The sequence below is a fragment of the Sturnira hondurensis genome, unplaced genomic scaffold (assembly GCF_014824575.4).
Source record: "Sturnira hondurensis isolate 20B ecotype Veracruz unplaced genomic scaffold, ASM1482457v3 Scaffold0022910, whole genome shotgun sequence".
In the NCBI taxonomy this organism is placed as follows: Eukaryota; Metazoa; Chordata; class Mammalia; order Chiroptera; family Phyllostomidae; genus Sturnira; species Sturnira hondurensis.
In genome coordinates this window covers 11,996,388-12,016,198 of record NW_028095541.1, presented here as the reverse complement: position 1 = coordinate 12,016,198, position 19,811 = coordinate 11,996,388, and the positions used below count along the sequence as shown (strand labels likewise).

The 19,811-nt window shown below is 41.6% G+C and overlaps 1 protein-coding gene across 2 annotated transcripts in view; it reads left to right on the top strand.

Moving 5' to 3' along the window:
• The first annotated feature begins 1,519 nt into the window (after window positions 1-1,519).
• ZNF438 (zinc finger protein 438) overlaps window positions 1,520-19,811 on the top strand; it is a 173,995-nt gene continuing 155,703 nt past the window's right edge. For both annotated transcript variants that reach the window (XM_037037245.1, XM_037037243.1), the window contains exon 1: window positions 1,520-1,904. The gene's annotated coding sequence lies outside the window, so the exon portion shown is untranslated. The remainder of the gene's footprint in view (window positions 1,905-19,811) is intronic.

The following is a 19,811-nucleotide window of genomic DNA, read 5'->3' as shown; positions in this document are numbered from 1 at the left end:
TGTCTCACCCAATCAGAAATGCACGGCTACCTTCCAGTTTGTATCTTTACTGACCAATCAGAGAAGCTCTACAACTACCAATCAGGATGTGCTGCTTAAATCAACCAGACAGTGCACATTTGGATTCCCCATTTGCATAAAAAAAAGCCAATCAGGGACTACACAGGGAACTCTTTTGGTTTCCCTGGATGCTGTGTTTCCTGGGTTTGCAAAGTGTTTACTTGAATAAAGTTTCTTGTTTCTCTGCACTCCAGATTGGGACTCCTGTTGGCAGTGGATTGGTGGAGCAACTTTTGGTTGACAGGTATACCTAGAAACTCATTGAAAAAGAATTCTAATTTTCGGGATGACATACATAAAACAGGTTGTAAACCTGTAAATGATGTGATTAGCAATTTAGAGGTTTCTTCAAATCCCTGTTTTGCAAGGGAAAATGGTACTGTAAAAAGTATGTAGAATTTTTAAAAAATTGTTAATTTTTGTATAATTGCTCCACAGAACAAACCTTATTATGGTTAAAATTAGTATGTATAAACTTCACAATTACTTATATCAGTTGCTAATGATCATTAAAAGCATCATGAAATTATATTAAGATAAAATGTACGAATACTTTTTTAATATGGAAACTTTTAAAAACTTAGTTTTTTTCTGAGTAATACGTTTATTTTTAACCAGCTCAGATGTTGAGTTAAATGCTAACATTCCCGTCATCATTCTGTCCTATGAAATTAACTATAATATTTTCAATGACAGTGTAAAGCAACCATTGTTTCGGGTTTTATTTACACTGGATCTGCCTGGCAAAATCCCAGGTTAAATCATTTGTCATGATTCCAAGTAAGTGTTTAAAAGTGTCCTTGCTACCTTCAATAGGGTCTATTTCCAAGGCCTATTTTTCTCATTTATTTTCCCCCAAAGCAGATTTGTCCCAGCAACTTTTTACCGTAACATTATTTTCTGCTTGTAATAGTACTCTAGGAATTCTACACGCCACAAATAATCCGTAAATATATTGTCAGTTCTTGGAGCCTACCTTTCTTCCTTCTACTGAGCTCTCTTTTAACCAGAACTCCTCGTCTGTAAAGTTATGAAATAGCAGAAACTCGGGGCTGGGGACAGAAAAATGTCACGAGTGGGAGGTGGTGGAAACTCGACACTAGCGAATAAGTGTATATATTTGTTTACACAGGTCACCATTTTTAAACTTAATAGAGGCTGAGCCAAAACGGGAAATCTAGTAAAAGGCGGAGAGACTGTAATCTTAAAAGACTAGGAGTGGCGACGGGACAGGGCGGGGTAGGTGGGCGCTCGCTGGATCAGGAGCTGGGGCCGGAAGGGTGGACTCCAGGGGGCAGGGCCGAGTCGGGGCGGGTCTGGGTGGAGCGAAGCTCCGGGTGGGGGCCGGTGGAAGCCCTGACTCCTCCCGCCGGGGACCCGCAGGCACCTGAGGTAGAGCACATGCCTGTTTCCACACGTGGAGAACTTTTAACAACACGTGAGAAAACGACAGCAGTGCCTGTGGAAAATATGGATCACAATTCTGGCGTCCTACCCAAACCCCCTGACCAACAGCTTGCTCGAGGTGTTCCTCGGGGTCTTCACCCCTTCTATTGATAGTCCCAGACCCGGGTCACGAGCTTGGAGCGAAGCTCTCTCAACCAGCCCCCACCCCCCAACCTAGAAATCGGGACCCGCAAACCCCACCAGCAGGCGGCCACGCAGGTTCTGCGCGCCTGCGCCCCACGACTGGGGCGGGCCCTGAGAAGAGGGGTGTGTCTTCCGCCGGCGCGCTGGGGGCGGAGCCGTGAGGGCCCAGCGGTCCCGCGACCCACGGGTTGACCTTCCCGAACGCCGGGTCCCGTGACGTCACCTCGCCGTGACGCGCACGCTGTAGGAAAACTGTAAGTTTCGGAGGATTGCTGCAGCTGTCCGGGCCTGCGTGGCTCGTTCAGCTGCTCGTCTTCCCGGTGTTGGTAGAGGCTGTGGGTTGTTAGATCCTGGTGCTACCTGGGTAGCCGCGAACCTGGTGAAGGGACAGGTGCCCGCTCAGAGCGGGAATGCGCTCTTTGGGGTGGGAGGGCCAGGAGTGCGGGAAGGCGAGGCCGCACCCAGCTGGGCGGGGCCCCCGCCGTTTCCTCCAGGGCCTGTGGGGCTTTAGGAGCCTGAGAACCAGATCCAGGAAGGGGGCAGGTCTAAATGAGAGTCTTCTTTCTTCCTTATGGATGAAGGGACTTGGATTCCCTTCAGCCTAGAAGTTTGACATGTGAAGTCTGGGCTAGAAGTTTCCTTGAGCTAGACTATATCCAGGCTTCTCTTGACATCCCACAAGTTACCAAATCGCTGAAGACAAATTATAAAGATAACCACTTGCTGCCTTAGTTTCCTTTTTGTGTAAAATGGTGGAAAAGCAGCCTCTGGCTTTCCTAATTGTCATTTTCACTGGAATGGGGATTGTGAGAGCAAGTGAGGTAATACAAACATGTAAACTCGCTGGAAGAAAGCTTATAGAGACAATTGGTTATTATGAGAATGGGATGGCCAATGGTTTGACAGGTCTTGTTGACAGTGACCTTTTCCACAATTTTGCCTCTTCACCTTGCCCCCCACCCTAATCTGATCACGTGCAACAATTGAGCCTGATGGGTGGTCTGAACTATTGTCGCTGAACTTGGTGGAACAGGAATCTAGAAATAACCGGCACCATTATCATAACGATTTTGTCAATTTCCAGGTCCCGTTTGTCTGGGTTTTGCAGAGAAAGCTTTTAGAATGTTGAAACTAGTACATTATACTCAGTAAAGACACACTGAGTTTTAGGAATCTTGCTGTGTAAACTTGGAATATACGTTGCCATATATGACTGCTTGAATTATTTGGCTTGCCAAGGGTTAATACATTATTGATGAGTTTGTACTTTAATACTTTTCAAATTCAAGGACAAGTATTTGTCAGGAGCTTAAAAGGGACGAATATTGTGCACATCTCAGGAGATAGAAAGATCACATTTCTGTAAATTTAGTTCATGGGTGCAATATCCTTCCGTTTGAGTTTGAGGAGGCTTAGAAAGCAGCAGTCCTGGTATTTGTTCTATCAGTTGCTACCTCTGTGTCCAAAGACAAGTCAACCCAAATCTGAAATTTTCTTTTCCTCTCTAAAATGGAAGATGATGGTATATCTTCTGTTGCTTTTTCAAGTATTAAATGAGGTCATGAGTGTGAAAATGAAAGGCTAGGTATAAAAAATTTGCATTGATCTCCTATCCGGGATCAGAGAAATAAGAGACGTGTTCATTCAAAGTCAGGTTCTGAGTCAGAACTAGAACTAGAGGTACAAACAAGACCAAATCTCCAACCTAATGGAGCTGGTGTTCCAGTGGGGAAACAAGCAACAAAGTTTAAGTATGTAGTATCACTGCAGGTAGTGATACATCCAGTGATGCAAAGGAAGAGAAAAATGCAACAGATTGAGGGGGGGGCGCGGGGGACAGGGTGGGTTACTTTTAGACTAGGCCTATCAAGAAAGGCCTTTCAAAGGAGGGGTCAAGGTGAGTCAATTAAAGTGGAGGAGGAGCTGGAGGTGAAACATTTCAGGGAGGAATAATAATAGCAGTAAACACTTGGGTAAAGCTTGTATGTGAGGCACTCTTCTAAACACTAAATTTTTACAACTACCTTATGAAGTAACTACTCATACTCCCACTTTTATAGACGAGGAATGACACAGGAAGATTAAAAATTTGCTCAAGTTTGCACAACTAAAATGTCATAGAGACAGTGTTTGAATGTGGGCAGTCCGACCTCAGAGTCCATGCTCTAAATGGCCATGCTGTGTCGTACTGCCTCACAGCTGGAACACCGAGGGAGCAATGCTCTGAGGTGGAAACAAGCCTGAGGTGTGAAGGCACAGTGAGGAACAGTGTGGAGAATACAGCAAGGAAGGAGAGTGGTGGCAGATGAGGCTGGGGGCCAGGCACATTATCCATCATCATCATCTCATCACCTTCTGAGGGTGGAATCCATCAGAAGGTTTGTGTCAGGGGAATGGCATCTGATTTCAGTGTTACTGGATGGAGACTTAACTGTAGGGTCGTGGAGCAGGGAGCATTGAAGATGGGAAGATAGGAAATAATGACTGTACTAGGTGGTATCTTGGGCTAGGGGAGGTAGTTGTAGAAATGGTAGGAAGTAGTCAAATTCATGTTACACTTCTGAAGGTAGAGCTGCTGGTGTGGATTTACCAGTGTGGGTTTATCTGAAACCTAAAATTCTTAGGTAGTAGGCTGGAACTACTGGCAGGTAGTGGTGCTCTTTGCTGAGAAGGGTGAAAGGGATTTGAGAAGAAAATCATGGATTCTGTTTTGGACAAATTTCAGGTTTGAGACAGACTTCGTCATACTAGTAGTGGTGCTACTACTAATAGTAAGCACGATGTAAGCATGCGCGTACATCGATGCAGTAGGCAGGGTTTTAAGCACTTTTACATATAAATTCATTTAATCCTTATAACAGTTGTGTGTAGTATGAATGAATCATTATGCTCTCCATTTACAAATGAGAAAACAGGCATAGAGAGGTTAAAAATGATTTGGCAAAGTCACCCAGCTTGTGAGGGATGAAGCTGGGATTCAAACCCAAGCAGTCTGGCTTCAGAGTCCATGCAGTTAATCCCCGTAACTTCCTCCACGTTGACGCGTTGAGTAGGTGGTGGATATATGAATGTAGAACTTGGGAATGGCCAGAACTGGAGACACATTTATATTTCTGAAGAAAAAGACTGTTTGTTCCTCGTCTAAGCTTTGGTTGCCAGTGGGGCTGTGCTAACTGGTCTTTCATTACTTGATTCTGTTCATCAGCCAATGTTCAATGTCCCCCTTCCACGGGATTCCACAAGGGTGAGGTCTGTACCTCTGTTACTTCTTTACCACTAGTCTGTAATCCAGTGCCTGCCAGGTAGTAGATATTAAAATGACTGTGTATGCAGGGCATTTGGTTGGGTTTTGGGAGTTCAGAGATGAATAAAACAGCACTCTTCCTGGAGGAGCTGAGTGTGAGGAAAGGCCTGAGGGAATAAAACAAGCGCTGACTAACTGCATAAATGCATGCTGATGAGTTCATTCTGGCCTTCTGCAGCCCCTCCACCCAATATACTTAAGGAACAGGGCATGAAGGGGTCAAAGAGGCAAAAGAATGCCTAAGAAATTGCAAGATGAATTTGAGACTTCCCCAGTCCTTTTCAACAAAAGAATTCCTCAAAATCATGCATGTTTTTACTATATTTATGTTAGCTTTATTTGGCAGTGATGTAATTTTTAACAAATGAAATATATTCAGGTATCTGAATGTCACTGTGGAGTGAAGAGTGTTTCCAGTTCTGTTACCTCCGTTGTTGACAGGCTCACTGTTGAAATAAGGGGTTGGCTTGAGGAGCTGGGGCTTGTGGGATAGAGGGTGATGGGGCGGCTGCGGGAAGTATTTAGGCAGGTCTTCACCAGTCTTTCACACTAAGTTCCACATGATGGAATAAGTCTGAGTTCTCTGCTGATCATCTCTTCAACACTGAGGCATATTTTGGGTCACAGAAAGGGGATCTGGTGCTATATGTCAGGTGGGATTATAGATTATGTCTTTACATGTGGAACATTGTAGATCGTAGAAACTAGAACAATACACACAAAACTAAGTATCTTATTTCTGTGTATCTCTTTCAGAGCATACTGTACCTCGATTCATTTATCACAATTTCATTGCTTCCTAACATGAGTATTTCAAATTTGAGCCATTAAAAGATGAGATAAAATGACACTATAATGGATTTTATGGTTAAATCTAGAGGTTTTTTCCTTACAATATACAAAATTGTTTTTTGTTTAGCTTTTTTAGCTTTCAGTGAGACAGTTGATCTGAGAACCAGATCCACCAGCAACCCTAAATAGGAACCTCCCACAAATACACGTAGAGGAGATGTGCCATGTCATTTTGCAGTTCACAAACTTTTAAATCTACTGCTGTAGCTTCTTTAAAGTGGATGGAGTTGAAGTGAGTAGTCTTTCTGTATGTCGCAACTGCAGTTAGCTTCCCTAAGCGCATTAGATATGGCATAAAGTAGAATTCCGTCTTACCTGGCCTGATGATCACTCAGCCTTGGTCACTTTGTAAGGCTCTATGAGGGCAGGTTGGTGGCAGCCTCATTGTGTCAGCTCCCAGCAGAGTGGGAGTGATGGGAAGTCCTCCTAGTTAAAGACAACAGAAGCCATTCTTTTTAACACTGACCCGTATGAAATGTAGAATCACTTGAAATATGAAATATAACTTGTAAAATCCAAATTCCTTTTAAAATTTATATCACATAAACAAATTTAAAATCTACTACCTTATGTGAAGAGTACAAATGTAATAGACAGAAATTGTTTCTGGTAGAAAACTATGTGTCCGGCCCACTGATGGCATCTAGTGGCACTAAATACCATTGGTAAAGTTCCACTTCCTGTGGTTTCTTTTGCTTTTGTGTATTACCTCCAAGTCATATATGTACACACATATATCATATGTTGGCAGCAATAGATGAATGCTAGTTTGTATATTTTTCCTTAACATTTTTGAATGTATTTTTTAAAAGATTTTATTCATTTATCTTTAGAGAGGAAGGGAAGGAGAGAAGGAGAGAAATGTCAATGTATGGTTGCCTCTCGTGAGTCCCCTGCTCGGAACTGGCCTGCAACCCAGGCATGTGCCCTGACTGGGAATCGAACTGCGATCGTGTGGTTTGCAGGCCCGCGCTCAGTCCCCTGAAATACACCAACCAGGGCTGAATGTATTTAATTTAAATAGATAACTAGCACTTAATTTTGATTCATTCCATATTTGACTGCTCATTAATTTAAAATTTTGAGAATTGATTTTCTTTTGACCATAGAGGTGGAGACTAAGCTTTAGTTACATGATAACAAAATTGTTTCCCCAAAAGAATACCCAAGAAGAAAATTCTTAGGATTAAGCAAAAACAGCACGTTGATGGAAAGGATAATTTAGCCATTAAATTCCTACTCTATCTTTAATACTTAAGCTGTTACTAACCTACAGGCAGCATTCTTTCATTGTGTTTTATATCGCAAAACTGCTGGTTTCAAGCTGCATTCTAAGTCAGCAAGCTGTAGAGAGAAAAATGTGAGATAAATATTGGAATATAGTACTGGGAGAGAGCTCAGTGGATTTCCACTGGGGATGATTTGGCCCCTCCCCCCGACTCACCCTGGGGACATTTGGCAACGACTGGCCACAATTTGACTGTCACAACTGTGTGTGGGGGCAGTGTTCCTGGTTAGTGGGCGCCAGCGATGCTCCTAAATATCCTACAATGCACAGGACAACCCCAACAGTAAAAAATTATCTAATTCAACATATTATTCTGCTGGTACTGAGAAACCCTGCGATATATAACTCCCTCCCACTTTCTTCCCCACTGTAGAAATTGAGGTGGTGGTTTTAAGTAGCAAACACTGACTCAAATAAAAGATTGTGTTGAACTGTTTTTGGTTTGTTGGAGAGCTGAGCTAATTTGGTTCATTTATTGCATGGAAAATAATTTTTGTAGGTAACAGCCTTGAATTTTTTGGTTACCAGCGTGTCTAGTTCTTGGTTTGTTTTTGACTGTGACTTTTTTCTTAGTAAAATTAATTTAATTTGGAGATTATATAATCCTGGGTTATAACAGGTTTGTTAGTCTGAATCTCCTGCATTTTTGTACATATGGATTATTTTATAGTTACTTGGTTTATACATCTCAAAAATACTTTTCACATTAATTTTCATATGTGATTGTCAGACACCCCATGAAATGTGTAGGGCATGCATTGTCCTCATTATTTGACAGATGAGGAAACAAACTTAGATCAAATGACTTGCCGTATATATTACAGTAAGTTAGTGACAAAAACAAATCTAGGACTCAAAGGTCTTGATGCTTAGAGCATTTTTAAAGCTACCAGTTACTACTGTCTCGTTTAGTCTTCCTGACAGTCTTGTGAAATGGCTTACTATTTTTGTTTTATTGATGAGGAAACTTGTTCGGAGATATTCGGTAACTTATTCAGGGTAACCCAGCTCATAATGTAGTTTTGACTGTTACCTCTAAGCCTATGCTGCTTCTCTGGTTAGTCTTCTCTAGTAAATAAATTTGACAGTTTCTGGATAAATTCACCCAATCTGTCTAACCTAATAGGTCTGTTGACTCTGCAGGTGAGGGAAGCTTCTCTTCTTCCTACTTTGGGTCACTGGCTGGGCCTCAGAATTAATCTGATATAAGACAGATTAAAGGAGACAAACACACATTTTGTTGAACTTTTAATGTACGTGGTAGCCTTCATAAGAGAGTGAAGTCCTGAAAAAGTGATCAGAGCAGGAAGCTTTTATACCTTTTAGCAAAGAAACAGTAAATTTGTGAAAACTGAAAACACAGAGGGGTTGGAGCTAGAGGTAGTGTGTGGCAAAGTGACTAGGAAGATAAGGGTTAATTTAGTTTAACAGGGTTGTTTGTACAAATTTCTCTCTCTGATTCCCTGTGTCTGCTGATAATGTCTTCCTTCCTCCTGGTATAGGAAGGGTACATTTGACGTGGAAGTTTTGCCTCGTGCTTTCAGGACGAGAAAAGGAGAGTCCGAGTGTCCTTGCACCTGCTATTTCTTAAGTGCCCTTAATTCCAACAAGCAGTGTCAGAATGGCGTGTTTGGGGAGACACTGGTTTCCCTTCACACTTACTTCATGTTCTCACGTGATTCAATCGATAATTCACCTTCTGTAATACTACCATGATTAGACTTGAGTAGCAACTTCACTGAGTTTTGATAAGTTATAATACTACTTGCTATTTCAAATTTATTTTTTGAGAACACCAAGTCCAAAAATAGTGCAAAGATGCCTGTTGGCTGTATTTGAGTGTACATACTTGGGTGAGGCCCCCCCACCCCAGCACGATTCACTTTGCCAGTCTGATAGAAGGATTTATATTTGGGTGGGACTCTCATTTCTAATTTGAATCCATATTACTCTCTTTAGCCATCTTTCATGTCCATTTTGAGGCTGCTTCTCTTAGTTTTTATCCATGCCGATGTAAACCTCAGACTGACTTGGCTTGAAGAACAAATAAAATCATAACATAATGATTGATTTTTCTTTTCTTTTTTGAAACATTTAGAATTCATCTTATTCTAAGTGAGTACATCATTTTCATGAGGTGGTAGGAGTTGGTAATTGTCACTTTATTTTCTACATTGGAAAATCTAAAAAGAGACTGTCAGTTACAGAAGTAAATCAATTTCAAAGATAGGATTTAGAATTTAGAATTTCATATGTTACAGAACTAAGCCACACTGTCATTTTCATTAGACCAAAAAGAATACCTACTTAAACATTTGATTCATTATTATTCTGTTCAAAGATATTTGATGATATTCCATTCTTGATGCAGTTGGAAATTTTACTGTTTCATATAATGTGTCTGTTGCCTGGATTTGGACCACTGATAGTATGAAATTGTGGGTCTGGGGTTGAGAGGGGAAGGAAAAAGACCTTGGGCAAGAAGGATTATAATTAGACTTAAAAGGTGAAGATTCCAAACTTTCTATAAAACTGAATTACTGTAGCAACAATTTTTATCTCTGTGAACCAGAAATACCTAGGTTGTAATAAAAAGCCTTTATCCGAGTGTAGTACTATAATCTAAGAGACACAAATTCAAATAACAAGTCCATTTGAACTCTGGAGAGAACAAAAAAAGGCAGGGTTTATAAAGGCAAAAACTATAAGCTGCAACAACATGGCTACCTAACATGGTGTGACTAGTTCAAAGAGGATTGGTGAGATCTAGGTAATGAAACTCCCGGGTAAACTGACATGGTTCTTGATCGACATGGAAACCAGGTGGGGCAAGTTCCAGGACACACTTCTAAGGCAAGTGCCAGAGTTCAAATGTCTGAACCTCATCTGTGTTGTGGACATGGGTAAGTAGGACTTCCCTGATGACCTCTTGACTCCATTTAAGGACCCCAAAATGGATATTAGTTGTCTGTTTTAGATATTTTGGTTCACACCTCCATGAAGAAACATGCTAATACCCAAGAAACCATAATATTCATTGTATTACTGAGGGAAGAGTCCACTACTCAAGCGCAGCTGAAACAAAGCTGAGTTTCATCCTTGTTCAACAAGGAGAATGGACTTGCCAAATACAGCCTCCTAGATAGGCAGAGATAGAGTTAGGATTCTGAGGTTTGGGACTGGCTTTTTTAAAAAAGTGAGACAATTTAAGGATTGGCCAATTTTAAACTTAGAAGGGACTGGCCGGCTTTGAGGAGCAATGGTACTGACGGGGGACAGTTCCTAACTGGCTGATTTTCTTAGCTGTGTACTTCAGTGGAAAGGTTGAGTAGAATTTAAAGATTGATTGATTAGGGTGTACTTAAAATCAGTTATTTGATTACTTGTTCCCAGTTTGGGACAAGAGCCAAAGAATAGTCTTTCCCTTTATTGAAGTTGGAGGTCCTTTTTGTTTTCCACATTAATGTCAAACATCGATGCCGGCAACTGCGCTATTATAATACATTTGGTTTTGCTTTGCTTATGAAATAAAATGAAAAAAATGAGTAAGTGAAGTGAATGTCATTTTCTGTCTCTCAGTTTCAGGATTATATAATTTGGGACCCAGGTTGTGTCAAGCGTTATTTTTATATGTAGTTAAAAAGGTAGTGGCATTATTTGTGGAAATTTAATGTTTTATACATTGTGGTGAATGCTGCGTTACTTTTTATGTCTGTTTTTCTCTCTTGTGGGAGTGTCATATCACATGCCCATCAAGATTCGTTCTGATGGATGCTGAATTAATTATAGACCTTAAAGTTTGGGTTTTTTGCTGTTAGAGAAACATCTAGAAGTGGTTACTTTTTGAAAGTTAGCTGGCAGCTGTTGTTACCAACATTCTAGAAAGTTGAATGATTGTGTTGCATGTCCTTTGTGTCAGGTAGGCTGAACCGCATCCGAGTCTGTGAGTCACTTAACACAGTTGTTACATTGGAATACCGTTATACAGAGTATCTGGGTTTGTTTGTTTTAGAACACTTTATTCTTTGCGGTAAAATAAAGAACTGTTTATGACTGTTTACCAGAACTGTAACAAAAATAGGTATTATTCTAAATTAATCTCTTGCAGTAATATTTTCCTATGGAGGTGTTAATAAATTCAGAGGGCATTCTTTATCTTTGAAGTTACAGAAGGCAAAATAAGTTTTTGGTATACTTTTTTTTGTATTGAGATATTATTTAAAATACAATACACACTGGCTATTTACATTTGAAATAAGCTGATATTTTTCAGAGTGGGTGCTGTCCTGTTTATATGCAGCCCCTGCTTCCTTTTTGTGTCTTAATCTCTCTGCTTTCCAGATAGGGATTATCCAGTGATAAAGTCATATTAGTCATTTAGATAAAGAGGGGTTTTTTTTAAAGCTCTTTGACAATGTGAAACCCGATTCTTGTTTCTGTTTGCATTCCAAGGATCTGACCTGCTAATGATAATGAACCTTAATGAATTTAGTAAATGAACCTCTAATGAATTTAGAGGTTACTCTAAAATCAGTATTAAAATTAATATAATGATACATTTATTAAAAAACTCTAGTTTAACTACTAAACAATACTCAAATGTTTTTTATCTTCAAGATCTAAATTTTATGAATTTATACTTAAGTAGGTATTTAAGTTTCCTAGGAAAAAGTTACTGGTATCTTTGATGCCTGAATATGATTAATGATATCCCGTCTGTTCTATCTATCTACAGTATGAAAAAATGGATTTGAAATGTGTTTTTCTCTATACATATGCAGTGAATAGTTTCGGCATTTATTGCCTAGTGATCTGATGGAAAAAGAATCTTAGGTTGGTGATCTTTTGTAGTAAAGTGGAAAAAACAAGGATTTTTTTGCTCTTCCATAAAAGCCTTAATTTCTAGTGGTATAACATATGTTAGCAAAGACAATGATATACCATAATTTTTTTCTTTTCATTTTTAAAAATTTATTGATTTTAGAGAGATAAGGGAAGGGGAAGAGAGAGAGAATGAGAGAGAGAGAGAGACAGAGAGAGAGATTGTCTTATTGTTTCACTTATTTATGCACCGATTGGTTTATTCTTCTCTGTGCCCCAACTGGGATTGAACCCACAACGTTGGTTTATGGTATATTGGGGTGATGCTCTAACCAACTGAGCTACCCCACCAAGGCAGTAGGTAATAGTTTTAATTTGCATCTTTGATGGCTAGTGAGGCTGGGCTTCTCTTGTCAGCCAAATGGATTTCACATACAGTTGCCAGACTTAGCAAATAAAAATACAGGACATTGTTGAATTTTATAGAAACAACAAATAAATTTTTAGTAAAAGTGCATACTTGTAATAGTTGGAACATACTTAAACTATAAGTTTTTTACTGTTTATCTTTAATTAAAATTTAATGGGACATCCTGTACTTAGATCTGACAACTTTAATTTTACCATCTGTGAATTGTCTGTTTTGTTTCCTACTAAATTTTCAATTGCATTTCCTGTCTTTTTGTTGTTATTTTTACAGAGTTTTTTCCGCATACAGTAGATATTAAATCCCTTTTCTAAATATAGCAAACATATTCTTCCAGTCTTTGTTGAATAACAAGCCCTTAATTTCAATGGAGTAAATGCCATCATAATTTCCTCATGTTGTTTATACTTTTGAGGTCTTTCATCACTCAGGATCACAAATGTGTTATTCTACTTTTTCTTTCTTTAACGTCATAGTTTTACCTTTCATATTTAGATCTTTACCTCATTTGGTGTTATTTTTGGGAGGAGTGCTAGGTGGTGAGGTGAGAGAGGTAACTAGGGGAGCAGATTGCGTGAGGATTGTGAACCCTCCTGAGGACTTCGGTTTTAATGCTAATTGAATGGGAAGCCAGTGGAAGTTTTGCATGGAGGGCACCACAGCCTGAAGTGTGCTTTAAAAAAACTCTGATAACTGTGAGAACAGTCGTGTGAGGTACAGCACCGACTGCTGATCCTTGTGCAGTGTCTCTGTTCTTCCTTCTTTTAGTGTCGGAACCTCTCTAGTCGGGCTGGGTATAGTATATGACTTACCCCGTATGTACTTGGAGATTGTGTTTTCCCACTTCCCCTGCCTGTAGGTGTGGCTACGGGATTAGGTTGGGCCGATTAGATGTGAGCAAAAGTGGCAAGTGCAACTTCCAGTTCATCTTTTTAAAGTTAAGGTGCTTGACCTATTCATCTCCCCACCCCCCTGCCCCTCCTTGCTAACGGGAAAGCAGCAACAACTGTAACAGCTGCCTTGAAACCCCGGTGAAAGTCCTGTGAAGGGTACAGCAGAGCCCTCTCTCATCAGCCTGGGTCCCTGGATGACACCACAGAGCAGAACCAACTACTCCTCTCCCCCACCCCCGCCCCCACTACTGACCCTCCTCCTAGCCACCTGCCTGTCTCTGTACTTTTTCAAGAAACAGGATACACTTTTTGGGTTGAGCCACTGTATTTGGCATTAGTTTATCGTAAGACCTTCCCCCATACCCTGCATAATGCCCAAATTTGTACCTGAAGTGGGGTGTTGCCTTAATACAAAGCTAAAATGCACGGCATAGGTTGAATACTTTGGTCAGCAAACAGTAGGCTAGAAAACTGGTGACTGTGCTGTGGCAAAAGATTTGGTGAACTTCATCTCTGATTACTTGGATGACAGCTGACGTGTCTATCCAGTTTGTATCTCCAGGGTAGAGCCTGAGTGGCTGGAATGACTGCTAAAAGGAATTGGCTGCTCCTTGCTGCTTTAGCAAGGAACTGTAAGAGAGTGTCAAATAAGGGAATGGTTTGCAGTTAGCAGTTTACAGTCAAAATTGGAGGGAATATAGTGTTATTAAAGGAGATTCTATTATCGCCTATGCCCTGAATTGACTGACAGAGCAGCAATATGGGGTGTTGCAGGGCTGGGGAAAGTTGCTTCTGTATCCCAAACAGTAAGAGGTCAAGTTTGTTCTCAGAACCTTGCATTAGGTTTTCTTGGCCAGACAGTGGAAGTCAGTCCAGGCAAGGATCAAATTAAGGATTTACCTTCCCACTTGAACCAGTCAATTAAAGCTCCAGTTACAAAGTCTCAGTTCCTTACAACAACACCGGTTTATTTCTTACTCATGACACGTCTGAGACTCTGTTCCACATGCTGGGTTACTCAAAGCTGAAAGAACGGGCTTTTTAGGGACATTGCTATTTTGTGGAAGAAGGAAAAAGAAAATGGCAGAGCCAGTTGTTTGGAGGTGGCATGTGTTACGTCTGTTCATATTTCATTGGCAAAAGCAAATCAAGTGGCCGAGCCTGAAATCATTCAGGTAGGAAGGAGTACCTCAGGTCACATGGCATGCCCTTGTGTAACTGGGGCATGATGGTAAATCCTTCCATCGTGAGTTGGACCTCAAGGTAGGGAACTTTAAATTGAGAGAGAGATGGATCTGCCACAGGCCAGCAAATAGGAGACATGACGAGCTCGATACCTACTAGCAGACTGAATATTCGGTTGTGGTTCCCTTCGCGTGGTACTGACTGAGGACAGACAGCCTGTTGAACTTTTGAGAGGATTATGTTGTCAAAGATGCTACAAGTTTCCCTTGAAAAGCCTGTGGTGGTTTGACATTGTCTCTTAAAGCAACCCTTAACCCTCAAGTTTGTATCAACGTTTTGCTGCCTCTTTGGAGCCCATAGTTCTCCCATGTCCACTTATAGGACCAGAAAGGAAAATGGAAAAATAGAATCTTCCAGAGGCAAAGCCAGGTTCCAGCAGACAAATTGACAAAGGAGACCCCCTGAGAAAACAGAAGTAAGTTTAACTGAGGGATTTGCTCTCCTGGTACAGCATGATTTCATCATGGGTGAGAACATATATTTACCGTTCTTTTCAGAATGGAAGACTTAGTTGCATTCACCTTACTTGTATTCCATTTTACAGTGGCTGTGAAGGTGGTGGTGGAGAACAAAGGTTACTTATCTGTAGGTCACTGGACTGGGTTGGAGTCAAGTTGATATCTGTCGAGGGGATTGTGCAGCAATCCCCCTAGAGATCGTCGACTTTGAGCAGATAGACGTTGAGCTGAATTCAGCAACAGGATGGGGCTTTCGGGTCATAACGCTAGAAGGGAGATGACTCTTTCAGAATGGGAAGGATACACCGGCACCTCTAATATTTAGTGAGGCTCGGAGCCCCTACATAGAAACTATTTCTTAGGCTCCTTGTAGCCAGGTAAGGCCACGTGTGTAAGCTTTGGCCAGTGGATGGGAGAGGAAGTGATGTCTGTAACTTTTAAACCATATTTGTATTAAAAACCTGCTGGTCATGTTCTTTTCCGTTTATCCTCATGGATGAGGTATTGGTGAGCCAGCTTCTATCATCAGACAAGGGCAGTGCCCCCAGGTGGCAGTGGGACAGGAAAGAAGGAACCTTTTGTTCCTGGACTGAGGAGAGTTCTCCCCGTTCCCGGGACCAGTTGTCTGGCCCTGGACTGTTACGTTAGAGAGGAGTAAACTCCCGCCTGCATGAGTCACTGTATTCTCGGTTTTGTTACAGCGGAATAGCCTCTACCCTAGTTAATATGAATGGCGATGATGTAAGCAGGAAACAAAGGGAAAGGTTTATTTCTATTATTTTTCTTGGTTGAAGCTTTTGATTTACATAATCTTGTGTGAAAATTTATTTTTTAAATCGTCTAACAAAGAGTTCAGAAGTAAACTCCTTTACTTAAATATCACTCCTATTGTGATTATGATATGTTCCTTTTTATTTCATATGCATATTTTTACATATACATAAAACTTTGTATCCTGGTATTTTCATGTGATACCCATTTTCTTTGTCACTTTAGCGTTCTCATAGTTGCACAGTTATTGTTATATAACATTCAGTTTTACCATGATTAAAATATTGTTGACTCCTGTGGGCTGAGTTATGCCCTCCCAAATACATGTTGAAGACTTACCCTTACGATGACTGTGTTGGGGATAGGGCTCTTAGAGAGCTCTGTGAGGCTGAATGGGGCTGGAAATGTGGAGCCCTGATTGTACAGAAGAGAAAGGGACACCAGAGGTGTCTCTTCCGTGTGATGACACAGTGAGAACACCGCTGCCCGCAGCCCAGGAGGAGGGTTCTCACGGGGACCAGGCCAGGCTGGCTTCCTGCCCTTGGGCTTCCATCCTCCAGAATTGTGACAAAACAAGTTTCTTTAAGTCACCCAGTCATGTCCTTTGCTATGGCAGCCCAAGCTGGCTATGACAGTGCCCATGCTTTTAACTCCTATACCACAGACAAAGGCCTTTCCCAGATCATAGTAAAGAGCGAATAGACTGCGAAGAGAGGTCTAAGAAGTACACCACCAAGAACCAATAATGTTATTGAAGCCAAGAGACAAGGATTTTAAAATTAGGGTTGTCAATAATAAATTGATGGGTCTAGTAAATTCTGAGTGAATTTTAGTTAAGTCCCCTGTGCTTTGGAGAGAGCAGTTTTGTGTTTGCAGATACAAATTGAGTTTGCAGAGGGTTACCTGATGAACTGGGGAGGCGGGCAGAATGGTAGAAATGAGAGTTTAGACTGCCTTTCAGGACACTTGGCTGCAAAGAGGAAGGGGCAAACGGGGTAGTGCCAGGTTTGGGGAAGTATATTGGTTTTGTTGTTCATTCATTTATTTGGTTTATGATAGGAGAGATATAAGCACTCGTGCTGTGGGAGAAAAGCCAGAAAAGAAGTTGAGTATGTGGAGGGAAGGTGGATGAATTATGGCATCAGAGTCTAAGGAGGGCATTGGGTGGCTTGAGTTCAGGGGCTCCGGTCGAGGGCGAGTTGTGGGCATGAAGAGGGACATCCTTCCTTCACACAGCCAGGAAGAAGGTTTGAGTGGGCGTAGCGTTGTTGGTTGTTGGTCATCGGGGTGGAGGGAACTGAGGGAGTTTGACCTAATAACCTTTTCATTGTTTCCGTGGAGATGACGTCATTTGCTGAGTGGCGTGGAGAGTTGGAAACTTGAAAAAAGTGATGGAAGTTTGGAATTGCATCTGTGGGCTGTGGGACAAAGCTGATCGGGAGTCCCCAAAAGACTGATTGATGGGCAGCAGGGAGCAAAGGCCTGCTGACATGGGAGATCCTGTGTTTGCCAAGTCCCTAGTCTGTATGGTGGGCCTTTTTTATAGCAATTGTCTTTAGATGGGTGCAAGTTGGGGGTGAGGAAGTAGATCCTTGGATTGGCTTAAGGAAAGGACAAGCTGACAAAGCAGCTGAGAGTTTAGGCAAGGGAGTGGGCAAAGCTGGGCGGTCACATTGTAGGTTACAGTAGACAAAGAAGTAAAGCTTGGGGAATGGTTGATGGATCAGGGAAAAAAGTGCAGGGGAGTTTCGGGAAAAACTGAATGCCTAAACACATTTAAGATCAAGTATGATTTATTCATTCAATGGATATTGAGCATTCATGTTCCAGGTGCTGTTCTAGGTGATGTGGCTGCCTACATCAAAACAGTGATCAACACAAAGTCCTACACTGGTCGATTTTGCTTCTAGTGGGAGGTGGGCAATATATAGATGTAGATACAGGGATGTATGTGTGTGTGTAGTTTCAGATTGTAAGGGAATGTTAAAAAGAGGAAGGGTGAAGAGTTAGAGAGTGATGCACCTGCTGTTTTACATACTCTGAACAGGAGGAGGCCCTTAGAAGAGGTGCCCTCCGAGCGGAGCCTGGGATGCAGTGAGGACTCAGCGGTGCACGGGGTAAGGAGACAGTGTGGCAGAAAGGGCCTGGCCAGGAGCTTGCTCTAGGAGCAGCTGGGGCACTGGGGAGCGTGAGTGAGGAGGAGAGTGGTAATTAGTGAGGGGTATGATTATATTAGGGCTACCATAAAAATGTAGATTTTCTTCAGGTGCCGTGGGAAAGCCATTGGAAGGTTTGAATCAGAGGAGTGAGTCTTACTTTTCTGGTGGTTCAGATGTTTTGTAGAAAATTGATTGGCAACAGGACTTAAGGATTCTAGAGAGTGAGAAGTGTAAGAGATGGTGGCCCCACAATAGCATATTATAGTTTAAGATTTAAGCAGTTGAGTGCTTCTGGGTGAAGGATCCCATTGCTGTTCCTTTAAGCAGACGCACCCACTCCACAATAGGCATTCTTTTCTGTGGATAAAGGCCTGACCCCGACCCTTGGCTTATACCGCACCCTTTCCTGTTTTTGACTCTGCTCCTCACCGGCTTCATTATTCATTCTCCCATTTGTCCTCACCTTGTCTTTCAGATCTGATGGACATTGTTGTCTGCCTGGCCAAGACTTCCTCTAGATTCAGGTTTTCAGCCCCTTTCTCTGAAGTCAGAGCAGTCTTCAGAAGATCAATATGAGAGCCCAGTATATAAAACAGGTGAAAGTGAGGGAATTGTAAGACAGCAGTGCAATGCTCTGCCCACTTACAGCTGTTCTTGACCCCACAAAGCAACCCAGGGCACCTGCAGAGAACCCCTAGCTTCACAGTTCACAGCGTGGAGAAGCCCTGCATTGAGCTGTGAGCTGCCTTCCTGCAACTGCCTGTCCCAGGGGGCACGTCTGGTTATGTCCTCCCTGCTCAGCCTATGCCTTCTTCATCCTGAAGCATCTGGCCGGCTAGACGCGGCGTGCACACCCTCCAGTGACAAAGGAGGGTGCCGGGGGCACTCGGAACCATAGGGTGGGCATGCCACCTCTTTCCTGAGTGTTCCTTTTACTCGCTGTCTGCTATTTAATGCACTAAATTTGCACCATTAGAGTTAAGGTAGTTGCAGTTGTAAGCCATGCATTCTATTTGTCCTTCTCAACAAATTTTTGTAATGACCCAAATTAAGAATGTCAGATGTTCTTTATAAGAAACTGGATGTGTTATAGTTGAGAATGTAACATTGGTGTAAACTCTTTAAGGAGGAAGAAAACCAAGACCAGGAAACTTAGAGTTTGCCTGGGCCACGTAGGGCTCCAGTTTCCCGGGGATTGTTTGGTTCCTCTGCATTGCATTAGGAATACTTGGGTAGAAAAGGTTAGAACTACCTTTTTAAGTTTTCAGATTTGTAATTCTGTATTTTTGTTTTGGTGTTTGGTAGAGATATTATAACATCGTTCTTTAGCATAGGGTAAGACTGGGCCAGGATATAGACTCTGAACCTTCATATTTTCTGGTTAAAGGTAAATAGGAGTTATCTTCCTTTTGTCAAAGTTGCATTTTGACAAGTATTAAAGGAAGCATTGTTGCATTATGAAAAGGATCAATAAGAACCAAGTGTTGGTGTACAGAAGCCAATACTCGGAACATGGTTGCACTGGACCACAAAATAAGTTTGGTGCTGTGAATTAAAAATAAAAAAGAATGTCACTTGCATTAAATCTGTAATGTTCTTCTGAGTTGAGGGTGAATCTTTTACCATTATGATAAAAATTTCTTTGTTTGGACTGTTTGCTATTAATAAAGTGATTTAAAGCTAGGGGTTTCCCACAACTCCGCTGAATTGTAAGACTAATGAGGACAAGGGTCATGTTCACCGATGCATCCAGAGCTAGGAGTGGCACACAGCTGGCCACAGACACTTAATTATTTTTTGAGCGAATAAATGTATCATCTTTGATATAGCTGTGGAAATGCTATAGACAGCATCTGGGGTGAGTGAAGGGGACTTTCTGAGTGTTCTGTCACAGTGTAGCTGTCAATATATGACCTTTAAATTAATAAAAACAGGAGCACAGC